The 24,520-nt window shown below is 39.1% G+C and overlaps 2 non-coding genes across 2 annotated transcripts; both read right to left on the bottom strand.

Annotated features, from left to right (window-relative positions):
• Positions 1-1,562: 1,562 nt before the first annotated feature.
• LOC129510689 (small nucleolar RNA SNORD115) lies at positions 1,563-1,643 on the bottom strand. Its single transcript, XR_008664657.1, has one exon. It is a non-coding gene; the product is annotated as a small nucleolar RNA SNORD115 (small nucleolar RNA).
• A 5,362-nt stretch (positions 1,644-7,005) lies between these two features.
• Positions 7,006-7,085, bottom strand: LOC129510691 (small nucleolar RNA SNORD115). The gene has a single exon (XR_008664659.1). It is a non-coding gene; the product is annotated as a small nucleolar RNA SNORD115 (small nucleolar RNA).
• Positions 7,086-24,520: the final 17,435 nt, after the last annotated feature.

Raw genomic sequence — 24,520 nt, 5'->3', positions numbered from 1 at the left:
CACTGGGCACGTGTGTGGGCGTCTATCCCTGAAGCAGCTTACCAGTGGTGCTTGCTGCCAAGCGGCATGCCTTGTGTGTTGTAGCCCTTGGAACTCTTCTTAAGACTGGATCCAGCTGACGTGGTGTGCAGAAGGGTGCAGTGGCATGATCAATTGGGTTTGGAGTCTGGGGTGATAGGAGCAAGCCCTCCGTCTAGACGGCCATCCAGATGGCAGCTAAGCTCCCCTGTGGAGCAGAGCCATAGGCACTCAATGAGGCATTGGGTGTTCGGGATTGAAGCTGGAAGCCCACCTGGTGGAAACACAGGAGATCCCAGAGGGCATATGGCCCCAAAGCTGTGCTGGGACACACAATAGCCAGACTAGGGCTCCCCAAGGTGGCTGAACAATTGGGCCACCACCAGGCAGCAGATTGAGCACCAGGGTTTCCCTTGGGTACCTACCCCTTGGGTTGCAGGTGGTGGGAAACTTGGCGGGCCAATACTAGGATGGCTCAGACCTCGCCTTGGCCCCGAATCTGGTCAGGGGTGTATGGCCTTAGTAGACTCGGGGCCCTCGAGGATGTGAGGAGCCAGTCCTTTGGGCATCATTGGAGGGCCCCAGGGTAGGTTGAATTCCTGCAACCCCTCCCTCCACCCAAGCAAGGAGATCCCTGTCTGGGACTGGGAGCAAGAGCACCCGGGCTAGCCACCAGCTCTTGAGGGCCCAGGCCTGGGTCCCTGGCCATCCCCAATGGCCTGAATGTATGCCCAGATGCCCATCCCAGGGCCCCAGCTTGCCCTTCCCTTCCGGAATTCCAAGGCCAGGTGAGGGAACCAGTTTCCCCCTGATCAACCAATCCCAACCTCCTTGGGAGGCGGTAGGCCCCAGGGGGCATTGGTGGCTCCCAGCCCAGGGCTCCACCCCAGGCAGAGTTGGCTAGATGCGGTACGGCCCAGCCAAGAGGCTTCAGGTTCTCACAGGAGAGGGAACCCCAAGTCCACTGAGGTGGTGCCCCTGTTGATCTGCAGGGAGCAGCAGGAGTCCCCTGCTCCCTGTTGCCTGGTGTGTCCCCCCAGCCACCCACACTGGGGCCCCTCTGGGCTCCCCTGGCCACCTTTGCGTCCACTCCTCTCTGCTCCTTGGGGATGGTGGGCCTTCAAATGGCAGGAACACTATCCATCCCTGCATTGGTGGGCCTGCACAGAGGAACCCAAGTCCCCCTCAGGCTTTCCTCTCTAAGGCCTCCAGGTCACCTAGGCCTGCAACCCGCCTCGTGGCATCCACTCACCAAGCTTAGTTGTGGCGGTGGTGAGACCCCGGCTAGCATGGCCTCCTGAAAGACACAAGGGGACCAGAGAGGCTGAGCAAGGGCCCCAGGGGAGGTGTGGTGGGAGGAGCAATGGGTCAGCACCCAGGCCCGAAAGCCCTAGCCTTCTCAGGCACTCGGAAGCCCATGTCCAGGGCCCAGGTCCAATGGGCAGTTTGAAAGGATTGGGGGCCTCAAAGCCCAGGCTGAGTGGAAGCACCTTCAGCACCATTTGGAGTCCCCGTATCCTCCACTGGGGTTGGTTCCCTCCATTGGGTGTCAGTGTAAGCCTATTGGGCATGATTTTTATGTCATCATCTCTCTTCGAGACGATATGAGTTCTCATCATTGACACAGCACAGCACTCTCCACGTTGTAGGCCTTTCACCCTGAAGTTGCTTACCGGTTTTGCTTCTAGGGCTTGGTTGGCTGGAGACTTCAGTTCACCTTGACCAAGCTGAGGTGGCCTTGGGAGGGCTTGGCAGGATGGGTTAATATATTTGGTGTCCTTTGGCAGAGAGAATGCCAGTCGTCTAGAAGTCAGCCTTGTGGCAGCTATCCCAGGGTGCAGAGCTGTGGTGGGTCAAGCATATTTCAGTGCTCTGTATGTTAATTTCAGGCCCATCTTTGGGACCAGAAGTATTTTGATAGGGTGCAACCCTGGACCCCATGTCAAATTTAACAAGCCTCAGTTCAAGGGTTCCCCCAAATGGTGCTGAGCATATGTGCCTACAATCCTTCAGCAGCCATCCAAACACCAAGGCTTCCCATTTGGACCTGCGTTGGGTCTTGGGGTAGTGGGCTATGCCAGGGAGGGCATGGACTTGGACTTAGCCCTCATTCTGGTCATAGCAGGATGGCCGGGATGGGCCTTGGGCTTTGGAGGACTCTGGGACCCAGGGCACAGGGCAGCATGGGATGGCCCAGGGCACGCTGAATTCTAGCAACTCCAACACCCAAGCAGGTGATCCCTGTCTGAGATTGGGAGGGAGGGCTCCCTGAGTGGCCCCGTCAGTTTAAGTACCCATGGTTGGGGCCCAGCACCATCTCCATTGACCCAAAGGCTCACCTGTGTGCCTCCTACCAGGTCCAGGGTCAGCCCTTGCCATCCTGGCAGCCAAGGGCAGTAGAAGCCCATAGCTCCACTTGGACACTGGGTTCCCTCTGGGCTGTCCTGGCCACCTATTGGTCCACCTATTCCTGCACCCTGGTGATGCCAGACCTTCCTGGAACTGTCAACCCTTTCTGATGTTGCAGGTGTTTCACCTAGATGCTGGGTCTCGTGTCACCTTCAGGCTTGCCTCCCCTTGGCCCCGAAGTTGACTGCAGCCTGTGTCCCAGCCCAGAGACATTTGCTCACCTCACGTGTTTGTAGCAGAGTTTAGACTCTGGCCAGCATGTTCCACTGAAAACCTCAAGGGTACCATCTATGCTATTCAACTGCATCTGTATAGGAATCTTGGGTTGAGCAATGGGTGGTTACCTAAGGTGAATAATTGAGTTTATCTTGTTCACTTGGTGTTCTTCAGACATGTCCCTGCTACAGAGGGGAGTCTGAGGTATCATTTTTCTTATTCCAAATCTACAATGCCCTCCAGGTCATATTGACAAGGATACAATATGGTATTGTCCTGTACATTCATTCTCAATAGAATTTCTTCAAGCATGATTATGTCATCATTTCTCTTTGAGTGAACTTTTTTTTTTTTACTAATGTCCTATGCAAAGCAGGTCCCAATCATCAGGAATTCCCCCTTGAATCTTCTTACCATGGTTTTTTAATGCATATCATGATGCCCAGGTTGTTCCTGATTGGGCTGCTTCCCTGGTCTGGAATTAGGTGATATGGAGTTCTCCATGGGATCTTGATTTGAGGACCTGTTCTGAGAGTGTTAGGCCTGCTCTTCAAATATCCTAGGCAGTTTCAGTTGTCTTTGTGTGCCAGAGTTGCTTGTTCTGAATTTGTGGTGCTGGGATTCAACATGTGATACCATCTTGCAACCACAGGAGACCTGAGGGAAACATCAGAGTGCAGAAGATCCTGCGCCCTTGCCTTAAATGATATACCACGGAATGTCGGACCCCAGTGATGAGCTGTGTATGATTGATTCACCACCCATCAGTGGTCCAGGGTTACTACAGGGCATGATGCCCCCGTACACACAATTTTGGTCCTCTTCCGGTAGCTTAGCAGTGCTGATATATGCTTGAGCATTTTGGATTTCTTCCTTCTCCAGAGCCATCTGTTTAATGAGAAGTAGGGTTTTTTTTCAGAAACACCTTTACAGCTGTGTCATTTTCCCAATGCATTTTCTTTATATATGTATCAAACATTTAATACACAAATGTGTCCAGAATAAGTGAACTAATGGATGTTTTATTAGAATGTAGCAATAAATCCATATATACCTACTTTCCTAAATACATGTTAAATTTGCCCATAGTCTTCTTTTATGTTTATAGATTTACCCTCATCTGTAGGCCTCTTTTGATTCGTTATATAAACTCTGCTGTTTTAATGATTTTACTTTTTAGATTTTTTAATTTTTGGCTTCAATTTCGTTTTCTTTGAAGAACAATTTAATATATCTCTGGAACACTTGTGAACTGACAATGTAATTTAATATAGATTTATTTTTCAGGAAACCATATCTCCCATCATTAAGAGATACTTTCCTTAAGATCAAATCCCTGCCCTGGAACTTTCAGTCCATTTTTCAAAAGTCATGTTTCTTTTGTTCATATCAACCTTCGAAGTCCTGCTAACAGTATTTAAATTCTGATTAATATACTCCATCATCCTAGTGTACAGATGAACTTATGTGATCCACAAAATATGAGGTCATGAGGGAGTTGCTTTAATATTTTGAAGAATTTCCCAATTTATTTCTACAAAGGTACTTTTGAAAAAGTTTTTTTTTTCGTATTCCTTATTGTTTCATTTTTTAAGACATACATTTTCCCCAATAAATTTCCCGAGTGATATGGATACCAGTGTCCTTTTTTGGTAAAATGTATTTTGTCAGATTTCCCATCATGAAAATCTGACAATACCAATAGCTCACAATTGTTTTCTTCATTTAAATTGAATTAGCCAACATATAATACATTACTATAAACTATCACTAGTTTCAGATATGGAGTTCAGTAATTCATCAGTTGAATATAACACCTGGGTCTCATCATGTTACATGCCCTCCTTAATGCCCATCACTGATTAACCCCTTCCCCCTACACAGCAACCCTCAGTTTGTTTCTTTTATAGTAAAGAGTCTCTCATAGTTTGTCTCCCTCTTTGATTTCCGTGGATTCAGTGTCCCTTCCCTTCCCCTATGATCCTCTGTGCTGTTTTTATATCCCGCATATGAATGAAACCATATGATAATTTTCTTTCTCTGATTAACTTACTTTGCTTAGCATAATACCCTTCAGTTCCATCTATTTTGATGAAAATAAGATTTTATCCTTTTTAATGACTAATAATCCATTTTATATATATCACATCTTTATGCATTCATCTGTCAATGGACATCTGTAGCCCACAATTTCTTAAATTGTCATAGGAAGTTTTATCAATCCACCAGAGTCACAGGTAAGCTATCTGAATCTTTTTTCAGTGTCCACAAACTGAAATACATGGTATGAATTTTTGCTTCTCATCTTCTGTACACCATGGAGGTCAATCTTTTCTAGAGGAAGTGGTCTGAGACACAAATGCAGACTTCTGCTGTTGTCAACTATGAAGTTTATTTGAGATATTTTCCTAACCTGGACACATACTGACTTGCATCATGTTTCCCAGTGGCCATGAAGGACAGATATCCTCTTCTGCCTTCTTATACATTTCTTTGGAAATGACAAAGTTATGCTTTCCAGAGATACTATCCTGTCAAGATGATACAGGAAGAAATCAATCCTCTATTATTTCATTTTGCAAAAGGAATAAAACATATTTATTGACTTTACATGGGCATTCTCTTTTGTCCTAGCTTCTTTTTTGGCCTGTATCTATGATCAAAAGTATCATCTCACCTTGTATCACTATAATAATCATTGCCTGAATGTTCAACTGAAGACACAATGGGGGAAAAAGAGGTATGGAATTGTTCCATATAAAGGCTCCTTTGAGGAAACATGGATCATCTAACAAAGACTAAAATATGAGCATTTGTTAGGTACATTGAATCTTATAGACATTGTATACCACAAAGGATTGCCATGGGGGATTGGTTATCTCCTGTCTGAAATTCCATAATTTCTCCAGTGATAATGGATAAATCAAATGAATGGTTAATCAATTAATTAATAACAGAAGAAACAAATATAAATTTACCTTATGAAAATGCTGAGCACCACTCATTCACCATAAAGAGATGTCCATGTAAACAAGCTCCGAGATAAGAAAAGCACTCAGGATGTGTCTGGTAAAATCAAGTTCCCTATGGTTGATTTTTTGGTCTATACAGCAATACTGTTATGTAGAAAACTGGGCTTGGTTATTGGCCTTGAGTATCCACAAAATGACCTTGTAAAATTATGCAGAAGTAGTTTTATTGAGATAGATATCTGGAATCTTAAAAATATGCTTATTACCATCCCTGAGGCAAACCCTGCATGAGGCTTTTTAGGCCATGGCCTGAATGACATCTTTTTGTTCAGACTCCTTTTTTGTGTTCTTATCTGAAGATCTTGCTGATCTTCCAATCAGCAATGCAAAATTTTTTCTTTGTAATATATATCTTTATTTCTGTACTTTGGCCAGACCAAACCTCATGATGGAGATGATACCATGGCTCCAACAATCTCAACATTATATTTATATAAGCACTTCCAAAATTGTTTTTGTTTTCCCTTATGGTGCCACCTTCTAAAGGACTTGTGTCTTGAACTTCAAATGTGAAGCTAGTGTTCCATTTGGCAAAGCTAAACAGATTAAGGGGCCAATTAAAAAAACTGGCATCACCAATAAACCCATAATTCCTTAAATTGACATTTTAAAACCCTAATAATCCTCCAAGGTCACAGTCCCTTTGAGCCAAAACCCAATGGCAGATTAATTCTTGCATTTCATTCTCTGGATGCCATGGGCATGATTCTTCCTTAGAGGAATTTGTTTCGAATATCCAGTAAAGAGCCCAGCAGTTATTATCTCTTATATATATTAGATAGTTTCTAACCTGTGCACACACAGATGGTAAGTTTCCTGGTAATGTTTCCAGGGGTAATGAAGGAAATATTTCCTCCATTTGGAGTGTGAGCCATTTCAGGTATAACTTAAAATGTTTCTAATTATGCAACTCCAGTGGCCTAGCTCCCAAACAGAAATTAAACATCTACAATACTTAGCTTTCTGAAAGGATCCACTTATTTATCTTCTTAAGTCAGGCCTCTTATATAGTGTAATTTTCTATGTCATCTATATCTATGATCAAACATGTCCATTCACCTTGATTTTAATGCAACAGCGAAATTCTTTCCAGAACTTCTAACTGAATAACCTGATGAGAAAAATATAGGTAAGGATTAGTGTTGAGGATGGCCCTCTGTGACTAAATATGGCTCACCAAATATAGCCTAAACTTGAGGATGTGTTGTTATCTTGAAACCTATAGAGAAGATTCCCTGAAGGGACTTGTTGCCTGAAGACTCAAATCCTGTTACTCTATAAGGGAAACATGGAACGTCAACGTTTTGCTTTGGCGTTACTGACTACATTGTACTTCAGTGTAAAGTTATTAAACATGATTTTTAGGCCATCATTTCTCTACAAGATAATATGAGTTCTCATCTTTGATTAAACCACAGCATTACCTGCCAATTTATACACTTTGACATGTATATGCTCATCAGAGATAGATTTTAGAATTTGCGATGTCAAAATAGACATGACTTTTGTCATTTACTATCATGAACACCTGGCTGACATAGGCTCATTCTGTGGCAACAGTCAAACTATGCTTTTTTTGAGTCATTTTCTGTGTGGACAGTTGTAAGACAGATAAAATATTTTACTGCATCTTTCATGGACACATGATTTATCCATACTCTATGTTAAGCAATTACTATGATCATTTCTGCAAATATGACTTATTACAGAGTTGGTGCAGCTTTCATTCACTCAGCAGAAAAAGGACAATATATACAGGTTTCTTAACTTTGTATAAACATGTAGGTGATGTTTGCAGACATGGGAGACATTCATTGTCAATCTTATTCTATCTCGTCAAGAGCTCATCAGGATATTTGCCATGGTTCATTGCATATAAACTCAAATAAAATCATACTCTTTCAGCTACATCAAACTCTGGATCTAGAAATCAGATGTCAGGACACTAGAAATTGTGATCACTTTATGAATCCTTTGGAACCATATAAGAAACTTTTATATGATGGCCAATAAGCCAGTGTGTTATATTGTAAGTCCTCTTCAATGTCTTACAATCTTGACAAGAGCAGAACAAAGAAAAATACAATAATTAATGTAAATATGTATACTTGTATACTTAGACCAAAGAAGCTAACAAAATGGAGTAGGAACCATACTCAGAAAAATTCTATACTTTCAATAAACTTTCAGTAAAACAGTAATGTTTTCTCACTTATCATCAGGAAAATACAAATAAGATACCACCCAGCACCTATCATAATGGCTAAAATTAACAATACAGGAAACAACTAACATTTACAAGGATGCAGAGAAAGAGGTACCCTCTTGGGATGCCTGTGTGGCTCAGTGGTGGAGCATCTGCCTTCAGCTCAGGGCATGATCATGGGGTCATGGGATCAAGTCCCACATAAAGCTCCACTCAGGGAGCCTGCTTCTTCTGCCCATGTCTCTGCCTCTCTCTGTGTGTCTCTCATGAATAAGTATATAAAATATTAAAAAAAAGAGGTGCTCTCTTATACTGTTGATGGGAATACAAACTACTTCAACCACTCTGGAAAACAGTATGGAGGTTCCTCAAAAAGTTAAAATAGAACTACTCTATAACTCATCAACTGCACCACTGGGTATTTACTTAAAGGATACAAAAATGCTGATTTGAAAAAAAATACTGATTTGAAGGGGCACATACACCCCAGGGTTTATAGCAACATTATCAATAATAGCCAAATTATGGAAAGAGCACAACCAAACCTCCATTGATTGATGAAAGATAAAGAATACTTGGTACACACACACAGAGGAATATTACTCAGCCATGAAAAAGAATGAAATCTTGCCATTAACAATGTTGTGTGTGGAGCTATAGTGTATTATGCTAAGCAAAATAAGTCAGTCAGAGAAAGGTAAATACCATATAAATTCACTTGTATGTGGAATTTAAGAAACAAAACAAGTGAACTTAGGGGAAGGGGATAAAAGGGAATCAACTATGAGAGACTCCTAACTATAGTAAACAAACTGAGGGTTGCTGGAGGATGCGTCTGTAGGGCCTGGAGTAATTGGGTGATGGGAATTAAGGAGACCACTTGATGTAATGAGCACTGGATGTTATGTGTAAGTGATGACTCACTAAACTCTACTGCTAAAACTAATACTACAGTATATGTAGATAACTTGATTTAAATAAAATCTTGAAAAAATAAAAATAAAAATAAAAGTATAATGGTCAAGATAATTAAGAAGAAATTAAGAAATCAGTTTATCTATCGTATTAGAGGAAGTATCTCTTTAGCTCAAAGTCCTTAATGATAATTAAACCCTGCTCAATTATACTTATTAGTCTCACATATGACGTTTGCATCCAGTTGGGTTTCTCCTTTACCTTAATGGTAATGTTTTATCAACATCACCTGGTAGGACTCTGTTTAATGGATGACCGTCAGTCTATCAGTGTAACACTTTAATATGGACCAGGTCTCCTGTTCAGTGATGATAACTCATCTCCTCAGGAGGATTTTTTTCAGCATCTGGTCAAATGATGACATAATGAGCCCAAGGAAACCCACAAACTCTAAGTATTTTATATGATAGTGACTTGTTTTTCTTGTATCAGATAATAGGGTAGGCTTAAACCCTAAATTTATAGATTTTCCAAACTCAAAGAAAGAAATGCCATACTTACTACACGGAGTTAATATTATTTTTAATAAAGTCAAGTGGTAAGGCTTGGGGCTACTATGAAAAAAAATGGCTTGGTATAATTTAGCCAAATAATTACTTCTCGTATGGTTTATTTATTTCACTTGTCCAGAAATTTGCAGATGATTAAAAGTAGTCAAATGTTGAGTACTTGTAGAATATTACGAAGCTCCTGAATTACCACAGATATAAATTCTACATGTTTAAGAATTCCAAGTTTAGGTGATATAATTTAGTAAGGTACTGTTCACAATTTGACTATCAGCTTTAGCCTACAGACACACACATGGCCATATGGACATTATACATAACATTACTGAGAATATTTAATACCTTCTAAAGTTGGATTCTCAATAATGTCCAATTGCCATCACACTCCAGGTAATATTGGACCTCAGTTTGACTTATCTATGTGTTCCCTGTAAAGAATTTTCTTGACAGAACTGTTTCCTGAATTATCTAATCCTATACAAGTGTTAAAAGATTCCAAAATGTTCAGCCTATTCCTTCTGTATGAATGACTTTGTTGGTTTTATGAAAAAGCCACCCATTTAATTCCCATTTTCCTATGGTATTCTTCTTAGGTCCTCTTGATTTCTAATTTTCTAATTCTTAGAGAGTTAGATATTTCTAGAGTTGTCATTTAGAGCCCCTGGATATGAGTAATAGGCATTTCATTTTATGTTCCAAAAATTAGTACCTCTTTTCAAGCTTGGTCTACAAGTTTCTTTTTTAAAAAATATTTTATTCCTGTTTTCAAGTATAGGTTTTAAAATAAATAATATAAATATTTTAGAGAATTTTCTATGATTCAAGTAAATCAGTAATCTCCCATATAATATTTTAGTTGCCGTCTATTCTTCAAAGTTGGATGGTTGCAAAACAGACCACAAACCATATTTAAGCCTCTATTCTTTCAAAGTTGGAGGGTTGCAAAACAGATCACAAACCATATTTATTAACAATATAAATATTTACTTTAAGACTAAAGGCTAATATACAGTGACATCAGCAAGATGGCAAAATAGAGGTCTCTGGTCCTAATTCACTCACAGAAAAATCAATTTACAAAAATGCCTTTATGAGAATCCCAGACCTCAAAGGTAGTGTTTCAGCACATTATAGGAGTGCAAAACTTAATTTTAAAATATTTAAAATGGTCAGAGTGAAGGTCTTACTTCATACTTTCACCCTTCCTCAAAGCTGACACAGAACTACACAGAGAAAGATCTCCTTGGCACATGATTTCTCCGGGGGGGGGGGAGAGACTAAGACATACATCCAACTTTTCCAGTGTTTTTGAACGCTAAGATACCTACACTTATCTCTTCTCACATCGAACAGGGGGGATTAGAATTGGTAGACTACATAGGACCATTAGAAACAGGGAAAAACGATCTGGGCTCACAGGAACATGGGTTCATGGGTGCTGCAGATATTAGCAGAAGCTCTGTACCCCCAACAGCAGTTTGGAAAACCAAAGCTCTTTCCAGCATCATTGCTACAACAAGGAATATCCCCAACTATCCCCATCTAAACAAGGAGCCCTGGCTGACCCCACTGTAGGACCCAATCACTTCTGCCAGCCTAAGAGCTGAGTCACAAACACACCCCAAGGTGTAGCCCCACCAGCAGTCCTGTCTATGCAGTAAGCTCCAGTGAAACTTAGAATCCAACTACTGGCCCTACAAATTCATAAAGCCCACTCCACCTAATGAAGGAGCCCAGCCAGAATCACCATCTGACTAGACAACCCATCAGGGTCTCCACCTAAATGCAAAGCCCAACCAATGGCCTCTGCAACTGCAGGGCCCAGACAGCATACCCACCCAATTTCAAAGCACTAGTACCTTGCCCTACTGTTTGGTGGATGCTAAAGCTGGTCTACTCAGAATCCTAGGCTTGGGTGATTGGTAAAAGACTTTTCCTTGCTAAGCCAAGCTATAAAGACTGGAAGAGGTTACTACTTTCTCAAATGTACAGACACCAATACAAGGACACAAGAGTCAGAAAGAATCAGGGAAATATAGCACTATGAAAGGAAATAAATAAAGCCAGTAACCAATCCTGAATAAACAGAACTACAAACATCCTGATAAAGAACATAAAACAATTGACTTAAATAAACTCAGCAAACTAAAAAAAAAAATAACATACATAGACAACTGAATGAAATCAAGAAAATAATAAATGAACATGAGTTCAATTAAAATAATTTAAAACCATAAAAATCAAATAGAAATCTTAGAGATTAATAATACAATGACCGTACTAAAAATTTGAATAGAGAAATTCAACAGCATGCTCAGAGGAAGGAATTAGTAAATTTGAAGACTAATCACTTGAGATTACCTGGTCAGTAGGACAAAAAGGTAAAAGAATTTAAATGAATATAGAAAGCCTACAGAAATATGGAATGCCATGAAAAAACAAAACAATATTTGCATTATGGGAGTACCAGAAAAAGGGAGACCAACTGGGGCAGAAATTCTATTTAAAGAAATAGTGGTTGATGGGGAGGGAAATGAAATTAATGAAGCCCAAAAGTCACCAAATAGATTGAATCCAATAGGTCTATACCAAGATACATTATAATTAAATAGTCAAATTCAAAGACAAAGAGTTTTGAAAGAAGCAAAATATAAGCAATTTAGCACATACGAGGGAACTCCCAAAAGACTATAGATTTCTCAATAGAATTCTTCCATGTCAGAAGACAAAGGGATTATATATTTAAAACACAGAATGAAAAACATTTGCTAACCAAGAATATTAAACCGGGAAAAACTTTTTAATATTTTAAAATAATTTTAATTTATTTTTATATTTTAACATGTGGCATTTGCAAGATTCCTTTAAAAAGAATAAACATATTTTTCCCTTTTTTATTTGACTATAGTAGAGACACAGTGTTATGTTGGTTTCAGGTGTACAACATAATGATACTACATCTCTTTATGTTATGCTATACTTACTATAAGTGTAGTTACTATGTGTCTTCAAACAATGGTATGAAAATTTAATTGACTATATTCCTTATACTATACTTGTATTCTCATGACTTATTCATTTCATAACTGGTAGCCTGTATATCCCACAAAACATTTCAGTGAAAGAAAAATACTTTCACAATTAAACAAAACAATGAGGGAGTTTGTCAGCACTAGATTTGCCTTACAAGAAATGATTAATGGAATTCTTCAAGTTGAAAAAACAAACACTAAACAGAAACAATAAGTATATGAAAGTACAAGTCTCACTAGTAAAGTTAAGATATAGACGAAGAGAATACTGCAATAATGCACAATAGCATATAAATTACTTTAACCCTCGTAATAAAAGTGTAGATCTTTTGTATGCAATTGAAATTAAATTGTTATCAGATTAAATTAGACCATTATAACTATATGTAGTTCAATGCAAACCTCATGGTGACCACAAAGAAAAACTTATAATAGATATACAAAAGCTGAAGAGTAAATAAACCATATAACTACAAAATATCATCAACCATAAAGAAAGGCAGTAAGAAATGAATAAAGGAACAAATGAAACAAAATAATTAACAAAATGGCAATACTAAATCCTTACCTGCCAATAATTACCTTCAATGTGAATGAGTTAAACTAATGAGTTAAAAGACATAGAGTGGGAAACCCCTGGGAAGATGGCAGAGCAGTAGGGCCTTGATTGAGTTCACCCCATCTGACATTTTCAATTAGATATCCTCCACATATAAATCAACAAACCAGAAACCAATCCAAAGACTGGAAGAATGAACACCACAACTAAGTATAGAAAAGAAACTGCAGCTAAAAATTTAGGAAGTTCAGAAAGCCAGAGCTAGAATTTGACCACAGCAAGGAGGGAGCTGTGCATGTGGAGAGGGCAGAAAATGGGTGTTTGTACCAGGGAGCTCACACAGGGAAGACTAACTCCCATGTTTGGCTTTAAAAACATAAAGACTCCTAACTCTGGGAAACGAACTATGGGCGATGGAAGGGGAGGAGGTTCGGGGGGGGGGAATGGGTGACGGGCACTGAGGAGGGCACTTGACGGGATGAGCACTAGGTGTTATTCTGTATGTTGATAAATTGAACACCAATAAAAAATAAATTTATTATAAAAAAACCAAAGGGACTAAATTCCATGAGTGTATAAAACCAGTGGTACTTGGAGCCTAGAGCCTTAAAAGTCTGCTGACTCAGGACTGAGCCATCAGGGAAGGTGAGTGATAGCTGGGTTAGTATTCTTAAAGTGACAACAGCTTGCATAGAGAGGCAACAACAAAATAATGTCTGTTTGCACATTATATGATCTATTCATACTACTTTTGGAGCATGTTGGAGGGACTTCTCTCAAAGTGTGGGAGTTGACAGGTGCCATTTTCCTCTTCTGCCCCCAGCATAAACACAGAACTACTTTCCAGATGTAGGGCTGTACAGACCCTGGCTGCCTGACATTATGCCAGTGCACCATACCCATGAGTCCTTCTGTGGACTAGCCCACTACAAGCATGTTGGCCTTGGCCCTGAGAGCTCAGGGAAAATTTTGTAAAAGCCATTCATGTGCCCTGACCAGACACCAGGTGCACATACACAACAGTGTATGTTCCCCAGCCACTATACCAGGCCCAGGCACTATTCCATACCCACCCTTATGCCCTGGCAGCCCAGACATTCAGCCCCAAGGTACCAAAACTATTTCAAGGATCCAGCATAGAGCTAGTATCCCAGCACAGATTTTGCTACTACTGCTATGCCATTCCCAAGTTCTCTGGTGGGCACATACCCTCAGACCTATCCTGACTAGGACCTACTAACACCACAGAGAGAAAGCATAGCCCACAACAGGTAGAAAATCAATGTGGACAACCTCACTGAAAGGAAAAGTGACTCAGACAACAGCAGAATGCAAGCAATACATAAAGGATACTCTCTTGAAGTGCCAGGTTCTGGTGAACAGGAAACACACACTGCAGGGCATCCTAGGACCTCTTATTCATAATGTCACTATTTTCAATACCAGAAGATGTGGCTGACTTTCTTAACACAAAGAAACAGACACAGAGAGGCAGAAAAAATGAAGGGATAGAGAAATTTATTCCAAATAAAGGAACAGGGCAAGGCCACAGCTAGAGATCTAAGTGAAACAGATATAATTAACATGTCTGAAAGAGAGTTTAAAGTAATTATAATAAAGATACTCACTGGACTTGAAAAAAAAGTGGATGTATCAGTGAGATCTTTAATACAAATAAGGAACAACATAGCAGAGATAAAGCACTTAGTAAATAAAATGAGAAATAAACTTGATGTAATGAATAGCACAATGGAAGAAGTAGAGGAATGAATTAGTAACCTGGAAGACAAAGTAATGGAAAGTGATCAGCTGAACAAAAGAGAAAAGAAATAATTACACAAAATAAGAATAGACTTGGGGAACTTAATGACTCCATCAAATGTAATATCATTTGTATTGTAGGAGTCCCAAAAGAAAAGAGAAAAAATTAAAAGGGCAGAAAATGTGTTTGAAGAAATACTAGCAGAAAATGTCTCTAATCTGAGAAAGGAAACAGATATCCAGATCTGAGAAGCACTGCAAAGTTGCATCAAAATCAACAAAAGTAGACCCACATCAACACATAATTAAGATTGCAAAATATTGGGTAACTCCAGTGGATCAGTGGTTTAGTGCCACCTTCAGCCCAGCACATGATCCCGAAGACCTGGGATCGAGTCCCACGTCGGGCTCCCTTCAGGTAGCCTGCTTCTCCCTCTGCCTGTGTCTCTCATGAATAAACAAATAAAATCTTTTTTAAAAACTGCAAAACATTGTGATAAAGAAAAAATTTAAAGTAGCAAGTGTAAGAAGTCACTAATTTACAAGGGAAAACCCATAGCAGGAGATTTATATCAGAAACTTTTCAAGCAAGAAGAGAATGGCATGATATATTCAAAGTGCTAAATGGGAAAATCTGCAGCCAAGAATACCATATCTGGCAAGGCTATCACAAGAATAGAAGGAGAGAAGAGAGTTTTTCAGACAAACAAAAACTAAAGGAATTTGTGACCACTAAACCAGCCCTGCAAGAAATACTAAAGGGGACTCTCTGAATGGAAAACACAGACCAAAAGTGACAGTATAAGAGTGGGAAACATGAAAACAGTGAAAATGAATATTTCTATAAAAAATAAAACTTTTTATTTATTTAGTTCCTTTAGTCAAGGAACTAAAATAATGATATAAAATATAATAACATATACTTAAAGCATGGAGTAGAGGTGGAAAGAATGGTTTCAAACTTAAATGACAATCAACTTAATACAAACTTTTTTATGCAGAATATGTTATATACAAACCTAAGAGTAACTACATAACAAAAAAACACTAATAAGCATGCAAGGAATAAAGAGAAAGAAATCCAAATATATCACTAAGTAAAATCAGGAAACCATGAGACAGACAAGAAAGAATGAAAGAAAATCTACAAAGACAACCACAAAACAGGAAATAAAATGACAATAAACACATACTATCAATAATTACTTTGAATGGAAACGGACTAAACACACAAATCAAATAACAGAATGGATTAAAAAAAAAAGTCCCATCTATAAGTTACCTACAAAACTCATTTGAGAACAAAAGACAACTCAAAATTGAAAATGAAAGAATGGAGAAACATCTATTATGCAAACGTTAATTAGTAGAAAGCTGGAGTAGTAATACCTATTTCAGAGAAAATTGACTTTAAAACAAAAATTAGAGACACCTGGGTGGCTCAGTGGTTGAGTGCCTGCCTTTGGCTCACATTGTGATCCTGGGGTCCTGGGATTGAGTCCTGCATTGGGTTCCCTACAGGGAGTCTGCTTCCCCCTCTGCTTATGTCTCTGCTTCTCCCTCTATGTCTCTCGTGAGTAAATAAATAAAATATTTTTTAAAAAATAAATAAAACAAAGACTAAAAAGAGACAATGAAGGATATACAGTGATAAAGGAGACAACCCAACAAGAAGATATAACAATTGTAAACATTTATGAATGCAATCCAGGAGCACCTAAATACATAAAACAGTTAATAAAAACATAAAGAAACTAATAGATAATAATACAAAAGTAGTAGGGACTTTAACACCCTACCTACATCAAAGGGCAGATCATCTAAACAGAAAATTAACAAGGAAATGATGACTTTGAGGGGCACACTGGAACTGATGGGCTTAACAGATATATTCAGAATATTTCATCCTAAAGCAGCAAAATACACATTCTTTTCAAGTACACATTGAACATTTCAATGACTAGATTGCATATTAGCTCACAAACCCAGTCTCAAAAAAACTCATGAAGATCAAAGCCATACCATGCATCTTTTCTGACCACAATGCTATGAAGATAAAAAAAATCTGAAAAGACCAGAAATACATGGAGGTCAAATGACATGGTACTAAACAATGAATGAGTAAACCAAGATATAAAAGAAAAAAAAAATTAAAAGTCCCCATGGAAACAAATTAAAATGGAAACACAATGGTCCAAAGGCTCTGGGATGCAGCAAAAGTAGATTTAAGAGGGAAGTTTACAGCAATACAGACCTACCTCAGAAGTAAGAAAAATGTCAAATAAACTACCTAATCTTGCACCTAAAAGAGATAGCAAATGAACAACAAATGAAGGCTAATCCAGCAGAAGGAAGAACATAATCAAGGTTAGAGGAGAAATAAATGATATAGAAACTAAAAAAAAAAAAAAAAAAAAAAAAAAAAAAAAACAATATAAAAAAATCAATGGAGATCCTCCAGGATGGCAGAGGAGTAAGGAATCCTAGTTTCATGTGGTCCTTGGAAATCAGCTAGATGATTATCAAATCATTCTGACAACTTACCAAATCAACCATAGATCTGAGAAAAGAATTGCTACAATTCTACAAATAGAATAGTGACCACTTTTTGCAAGGTAAGAGGTGTGGAGATGTGAATCCAAGGTGATATCAGAAGATAAACAGAGGGGGAAGGGACCCTCTGTAAGTCAGGTACTGGGAGTGTTACAAGAAGTGGAGCTCAAAATTGGAACTTTTGTAAGTTTACCTGAAAGGTGCTCAGAAGGTGAAGTGGGGACGAATCTCAGTGGAGGACAATGTGGTCTCAGGATCCCCAGGGTCCCAAAGGGACAAGGGTGGCAGTGTGGCAGAGTTCCCAGGCATTGGAGTGGGAAAGCTGATTGCAAGCAGTGAGACCAGGCACCAGCTTTCTACCCAGTGTTGCCATAAGCCACAAACCGCTACACAGTTGGGTGACTGTTCTCTGAACAGGGGCCCATCAAGAGGCAGAACTGTGGTGAGATCTCACTCCCCACCCTGGGAGGAGCAACACAAGTGCCCACCAAAAGAGTCCATAAAGTTTAGAGTCTGGAAATGGGGTCACATGCCTGAGATAAAAATGCCCAGTCACAAGCTGGGTGAATAGAGTTCTGACAGAAACCAGGAAGACAAGAGTGATTGCTTTTCTGTGAGGGTTTGCTGAAGAGTGGGGGAGCTTGATATTTCAGTTATTGGGCTAGAGATCTGCGGACCACCATTTTAATTCCTCCCTCACCAGCTCTGGAGCTGCTTAAACTGAGCTCAGCCCCTTGAAAGGGCAGTGCAATTCCCCCAGGCAAAGACATCTGAGAATCAGCCCAACAAGCCCCTCCCCCAGAAGACCAGCAGGCACTTCCAGCTAATACAAAGTTTACTGATTATACAGAACTGTAAAACCCCTGCTCTTGGGGAAAGAAGTATGTGGCATTCATGTGTTTTTCTTGTTATTCTTTAGTCCTTCAGTTTCTTTATTGTAGTTCACTTTATTTTTTATATATATAAATTTTTCTTACCTATTTTGGGGTCTAGTTTCTTCTAACAAACAGACCAAACCACACTCTGGATCCAGTTTATTGTTCTGTTCTGTTCAATTTCTTGTCTTACTTTACTCCCATTTTTATCCTTTTTTTCCTATTTAGTTAGCTTCTGTTCTCTTCGGATTAGTGTAGTGTATCTTTCTGTGGTAGAGTTATTCATTAGTCCTTCAGTTTTATATTTTATTAACCTTTTCAGCTATTTTCCTTTCTCATTAGTTTTAAATATTTTTTATTTTTCATTTTTACACTGAGTATATATACTAGAATTCAAAACAATGACTATGAAGTTACTAGCTGGGCTTGAAAAAAAGCATTGAAGACTCTAGAGAATCCATTACTAGAGAAATAAAAGAACTAAAATCTAATCAGGTTGAAATAAAAAAGGCTGCCATGATATTGGAGGCTCTAATAGGATAAATGGGGCTGAAGAAAGGGTGAGTGATATAGAAGACAAAATGATGTAAAATAAGGAAACTGAGAAAAAAAAAGTTATAACACTACTGGATCACCAGAGAAGAATTAAAGATATCGGTGATACTATAAAGCAATACAATGTTAGAAGAGTTGGGCTCCCAGAGGAAGAGGAAAGAGAGAGAGGTACAGAAGGATTATTTGAACAAATTATAGCTAAGAAGTTCCCTAATCTGAGGAGTGAAACAGGCACTCAAGTCTAGGAGGCACAGAGAACTCTCTCAAAAATCAATAAATATAGATCAACACACCGACATATAATAGTGAGGCTTGAAAACTTCAGAGACAAAAAATTCTGAAAGCAGTTTGAGACAAATAGTGAGGCTTGAAAATTTCAGAGACAAAAATTCTGAAAGCAGTTTGAGACAAAAGGTCATTAACCTACAAGGGCAGGAACATAAGGCTGACAGCAGACCTGTTCACAGAGACCGCAGAGGCAGAAGGGACAGCCATGATATATTCAAAGTGCTAAATGAGAAAAAATATGCAGCCAATTCAGAGTAGAAGGAGAGAAAGAGTTTCCAGGATAACCAGAAACCAAAGAATATGTGATCACTAAACCAGCCCTGCAAGAAATATTATGGAGGATCCTGTAAGAAGTGAGAGTGAGCCCAAAAGTAACAAAGACCAGAAAAGAACAGAGACAATATACAGAAACAGTAACTTTACAGGTAATAAAATGGCACTAAATTCATATCTTTCAATAATTGCTCTGAATGGAAAAGGCCTAAATGCTCCAATCAAAAGATACAGGGTATCAGAATGGATTAAAAAAACAATACACATTGATATACTGTCTATGAGAGACTCATTTTAGACTCAAAGACACTTCCAGATTGAAAGTGAGAGAAGTATAGAACCATTTATCATGCTAATGGATAACAAAAGAAAGCTAGGGTAGCAATCCTTATATTAGAAAAATTAGATTTTAAACCAAAGACTTTAATAAGAGATAAAGAGGGACACAACAGCATAATAAAAGGGTCTGTCCAACAAGAAAGTCTAACAATTATAAATATTTGTGCTCCTAACTGGGAGCAGCTAATTATATAAACCAATTAGTAATAGAATTAAAGAATCATATTGATAATAAAAGAATAATAGTAGGCGGCTTTCACACCTTACTCAGAGCAATGGACAAATCATCTAAGAAGAAAATCAATAAGAAAACAAGGACTTTGAATGACACACTGGACCAGATGGACTTCATCTTAAAGCAGAAGAATGCACATTCTTCTCAAGTGCACATGGAACATTCTCCAGAATGGATCAAATTGTGAGTCACAAATTAGGTCTCAACCAGTACCAAAAGATTGGGATTATTCCTTGCATATTCTCACACACAATGCTTTAACACTTGAATTCAATGAGATGAGCACTGAGTGTTATATTATATATGTTGGCAAACTGAATTTAAATTTAACAAAAAGAAACCAGGATTTTTAAAGTTCTCAAACTCATTAATTTACACCACACTGACTCTGAACTACCGCTTTTTGCTTATGTAATGGAAATATTTATTTTAAGTAAAGGAACCTCAGATGATTAAAAAAACTTGAATTTAATGATAAGAGAACATTTGGAACACAAATACATTGAGGTTAAAGAGAATCCTACTAATAAAAAAGGAGGAAAAATGAGTGAAAATATCAGTGAGGGTGACAAAACATGAGAGACACCTAACTCTGGGAAACAAACAAGGGGTGGTGGAAGGGGAGGTGGGCAGGGGGTTAGGGTGACTGGGTGACAGGCACTTGGGGGTGCACTTGGTGGGATGAGCACTGGGTGTTATGCTATATGTTGGCAAATTGAACTCCAATAAAAAAAATGGATCAGGGCACCTGGGTGGTTCAGTGGTTAAGCATCTGCTTTTGGCTCAGGTGATGATTCTGGGGTCCTGGGATTGAGTCCTACAGCAGGCTACTTGCTGGGAGCCTGCTTCTGCCTCTGCCCATGTCTCTGCCTCTCTGTGTGTGTCTCTCACGAATAAATAAATAAAATATTTTTTAAAAATGAATGGATCAAAAAGGAAGTTTAAAAATTTCATAGGAGCAAATGAGAATGAAAATACAACTGCTCAGAACCTTTGGGAGGAAAGAAAGTCAGTCCTGAAAGGGAAGTATACAGCAATACAAGGCTTTCTCAAGAAACAAGAAAAGTCTCAAATACACAACTTAAAGTGGAGAAAGAACAACAACAAAGTACAAGAAAGAAGTATACAGCAATACAAGGCTTTCTCAAGAAACAAGAAAAGTCTCAAATACACAACTTAAAGTGGAGAAAGAACAACAAATAAAGCAAATAAAGCTTAAATCCAGCAAGAAAAGAGAAATAATAAAGGTTAGAGCATAAAACAGTGAAATAGAAACCAAAAGAAGAGTAAAACAGGTCAACAAAATTAGGAGCTAGTTCTTCGAAAGAATTAGCTTAAATTAATAAACCCCTCGCCAGACTTCTCATAAAGAAAAAAGAAAGACCCAACTAAATAAAATCAGAAATGAAAGAGGAGAGATCACTACCAAAACTGAAGAAATATGAACAATAATAAGAACATATTATGAGTAGTTATATGCCAACAAATGACTTAATCTGGAAGAAATGTATTCCTAGGAGCATATAATCTACTAAAACTGAAAACCTGTAAAGAGCCATAACAAGCAAAGAAATGGAAGCAGTAATCAAGAATTCCCAGGAAACAAGGTTCCAGAACAAGATGGATTCTCAGGGGAATTCTACCAAAAATTTAAAGAAGAATTAATACCTATTCTTCTGAAGCTGTTTCAAAAAAATGGTAATGGAAGGGGGCCACCTAGGTGGCTCAGTGGTTGAGCATCTGCCTTTGGCTTGGACCCAATGCCAGAGTCCTGGGTCAAGTCCCACATCAGGCTCAGGTGATGGCTGATGGAGAGCCTGCTTCTCCCTCTGCTTATGTCCCTGCCTCTCTTTCTGTGTCCCTCACGAATAAATAAATAAAATCTTTAAAAAATAGTAATGGAAGGAAAACTTCCAAACTCACTCAATCAGGCAAGTATTACCTCATTTTCAAAACCAAAGACCTCACCAAAAAGGAAAATTACGCAAATAACCTTGATGAACCTGGATGCCAAAATTCTCACCAAGATACAAGCTAATAGGATCCAATGGCATACTGAAAGGATTATTCACCACAACCAAGTGGGATTTTTTTCCTGAGCTGTGAGTGTGGGTTATATTCACAAATCAATCAGCATGATACATTACATTAACAAAAGAAAGGACAAGAACCATGTGATCTTCTCAATAGATGCATAAAAGCATTAGACAAAATACAGCTTCCTTTCTTGATTAAAATTCTTCAAAGTGTAGGGATAGAGGGAACATACCTAATATCATACAAGCCATATATGTATAGCCCACCATGAATATAATACTTAATGGGGAAAAATTGAGAGCTTATCATCAAGGTCAGGAAGATGACAGTGATGCCCACTCTCACCACTGTAATTCAATATAGTACTAGAAGTCATACCCTCAGCAATCAGACAACAAAAAGAAATAAAAGTATTCAAATTGGCAAAGAAGTCAAACTTTTTACTCATTGCAGGTGAAATGATACTCTAAGTGGAAAACCCAAAAGACTTCACCCCAAAATTGCAAGCTGTCAACCAGAAATTCAGCGATGTGGCACAATATGAAATCAATGCACAGAAATCAGTTGCATTTCTATACACTAACAATGAGATTGAAGAAGAGAAATTAAGGAATTGATCCCAATTACAATTGCATCTTTTGATGCACCATAATATACCAAGAAAGAAATCTAACCAAAGAAGTAAAAGATCTGTACTCTGAAAACTACAGAACATGTATGGAAGAAATTGAAGAAGACACAAGGAAAAGGAAAAATATTCCCTGCTCATAGATTGGAAGAACAAATATCGTTAAAATGTCTATGTTACACAGAGAAATCTACATATTCAATAAATCCCTATCAAAATACTGTCAACATTTTCCACAGAGATGGAACAAAAAATCCTTAATTTGTATGGAACAACAGAAAGACCCTGAATAGCCAAAACAATATTGAAAAAGACGGGATCCCTGGGTGGCGCAGCGGCTTGGCGCCTGCCTTTGGCCCGGGGCGCGATCCTGGAGACCAGGATCGAATTCCACATCGGGCTCCCGGTGCATGGAGCCTGCTACTCCCTCTGCCTATGTCTCTGCGCCTCTCTCTCTCTCTCTCTCTCTCTCTCTCTGACTATCATAAATAAATAAAAATTAAAAAAAACAATATTGAAAAAGAAAACCAAAGCTGGAGGCATCACAATTCCAGACTTCAAGCTGTATTACAAAGCTGTGATCATCAAGACAGTATGGTACTGGCACAGAAGCAGACACATAGATGAGGTAGCATAGAATAGAGAACCCTCACTCTATGGTCAACTAATCTTAGACAAAGTGGCAAAGAATATTCAATGGAAAAAAGACCATCTTTTCAACAAATGCTATTGGAAAAATTGGACAGCCATCTAGAGGGGAATGAAACTGCACCATTCTCTTACATAATACACAAAAATAAACTCAAAATGGATGAAAGACCTAAGTGTGAGACAAGAATCCATCAAAATTCTAGGGGAGAATCTAGGCAGGAACCACTTTGACCTCAGCCACAGCAACTTCTTGCGAGACATGTCTCCAACGGCAAGGGAAACAAAAGCAAAAATGGACTACTGGGAATTCTTCAAGATAAAAAGCTTTTGCCCAACAAAGGAAACAATAAACAAAACCAAAAGGAAATCTATAGAACAGGAGAAGATATTTGCAAATGTCTTATCAGATAAAGGGTTAGTATCCAAGATCTATAAAGACTTTATCAAAGTCAACACCCAAAAAGCAAATAATCCAGTCAAGAAATAAGTAAAGACAAGAACAGATATTTTTCCAAAGAAGACATGCAAATGGCCAACAGACAGATGAAAAAAATGTTCAACACCACTTGGCATAAAGGAAATACAAATCAAAATCACAAACGAGATACAGCCTCACTGCAGTCAGAATGGCTAAAATTAACAATTCAGGAAATAACAAATGTTTGCAAGGATGAAGAGAGGGGGAACCCTCTTATACCACTGGTGGGAATGCAAGCTTGTATAGCCACTCTGGAAAAAGGCATGCAGGTTCCTCAAAAAGTAAAAAATTGAACTACCCTACAACTCAGAATTTGCACTACTAGGTAATTAACCAAAGGATACAAACAGTGATCTGAAGGGACACCTGCACCCCAGTGTTAATAGCAGCAATGTCCACAATAGCCAAACTATGGAAGAACCCAGATGTCCATTGACAGGTGAATGGATAAAGAAAATGGAATACTGGGAGGGAGGGGCAAGATGGCGGAAGAGCAGGGTCCCCAAATCACCTGTCCCCCAAAAATTACCTAGATAACCTTCAAATCATCCTGAAAATCTACGAATTCGGCCTGAGATGTAAAGAGAGACCAGCTGGAATGCTACAGTGAGAAGAGTTCGCGCTTCTATCAAGGTAGGAAGACGGGGAAAAAGAAATAAAGAAACAAAAGGCCTCCAAGGGGGAGGGGCCCCGCGAGGAGCCGGGCTGAGGCCGGGGCGAGTGTCCCCAGGACAGGAGAGCCCCGACCCGGAGGAGCAGGAGCTGCACCAACCTTCCCGGGCGGCAAGGGGCTCGCAGGGAGTTGGAGCAGGACCCAGGAGGGCGGGGATGCCCTCGGGCTCCCTGGGACACTAACAGACACCTGCGCTCCTGAGAGTGCACCGAGCTCCC

This window comes from Nyctereutes procyonoides, unplaced genomic scaffold (assembly GCF_905146905.1).
Source record: "Nyctereutes procyonoides isolate TBG_1078 unplaced genomic scaffold, NYPRO_anot_genome, whole genome shotgun sequence".
Classification (NCBI taxonomy): domain Eukaryota; kingdom Metazoa; phylum Chordata; class Mammalia; order Carnivora; family Canidae; genus Nyctereutes; species Nyctereutes procyonoides.
This window is presented reverse-complemented; position numbering and strand designations above follow the sequence as displayed.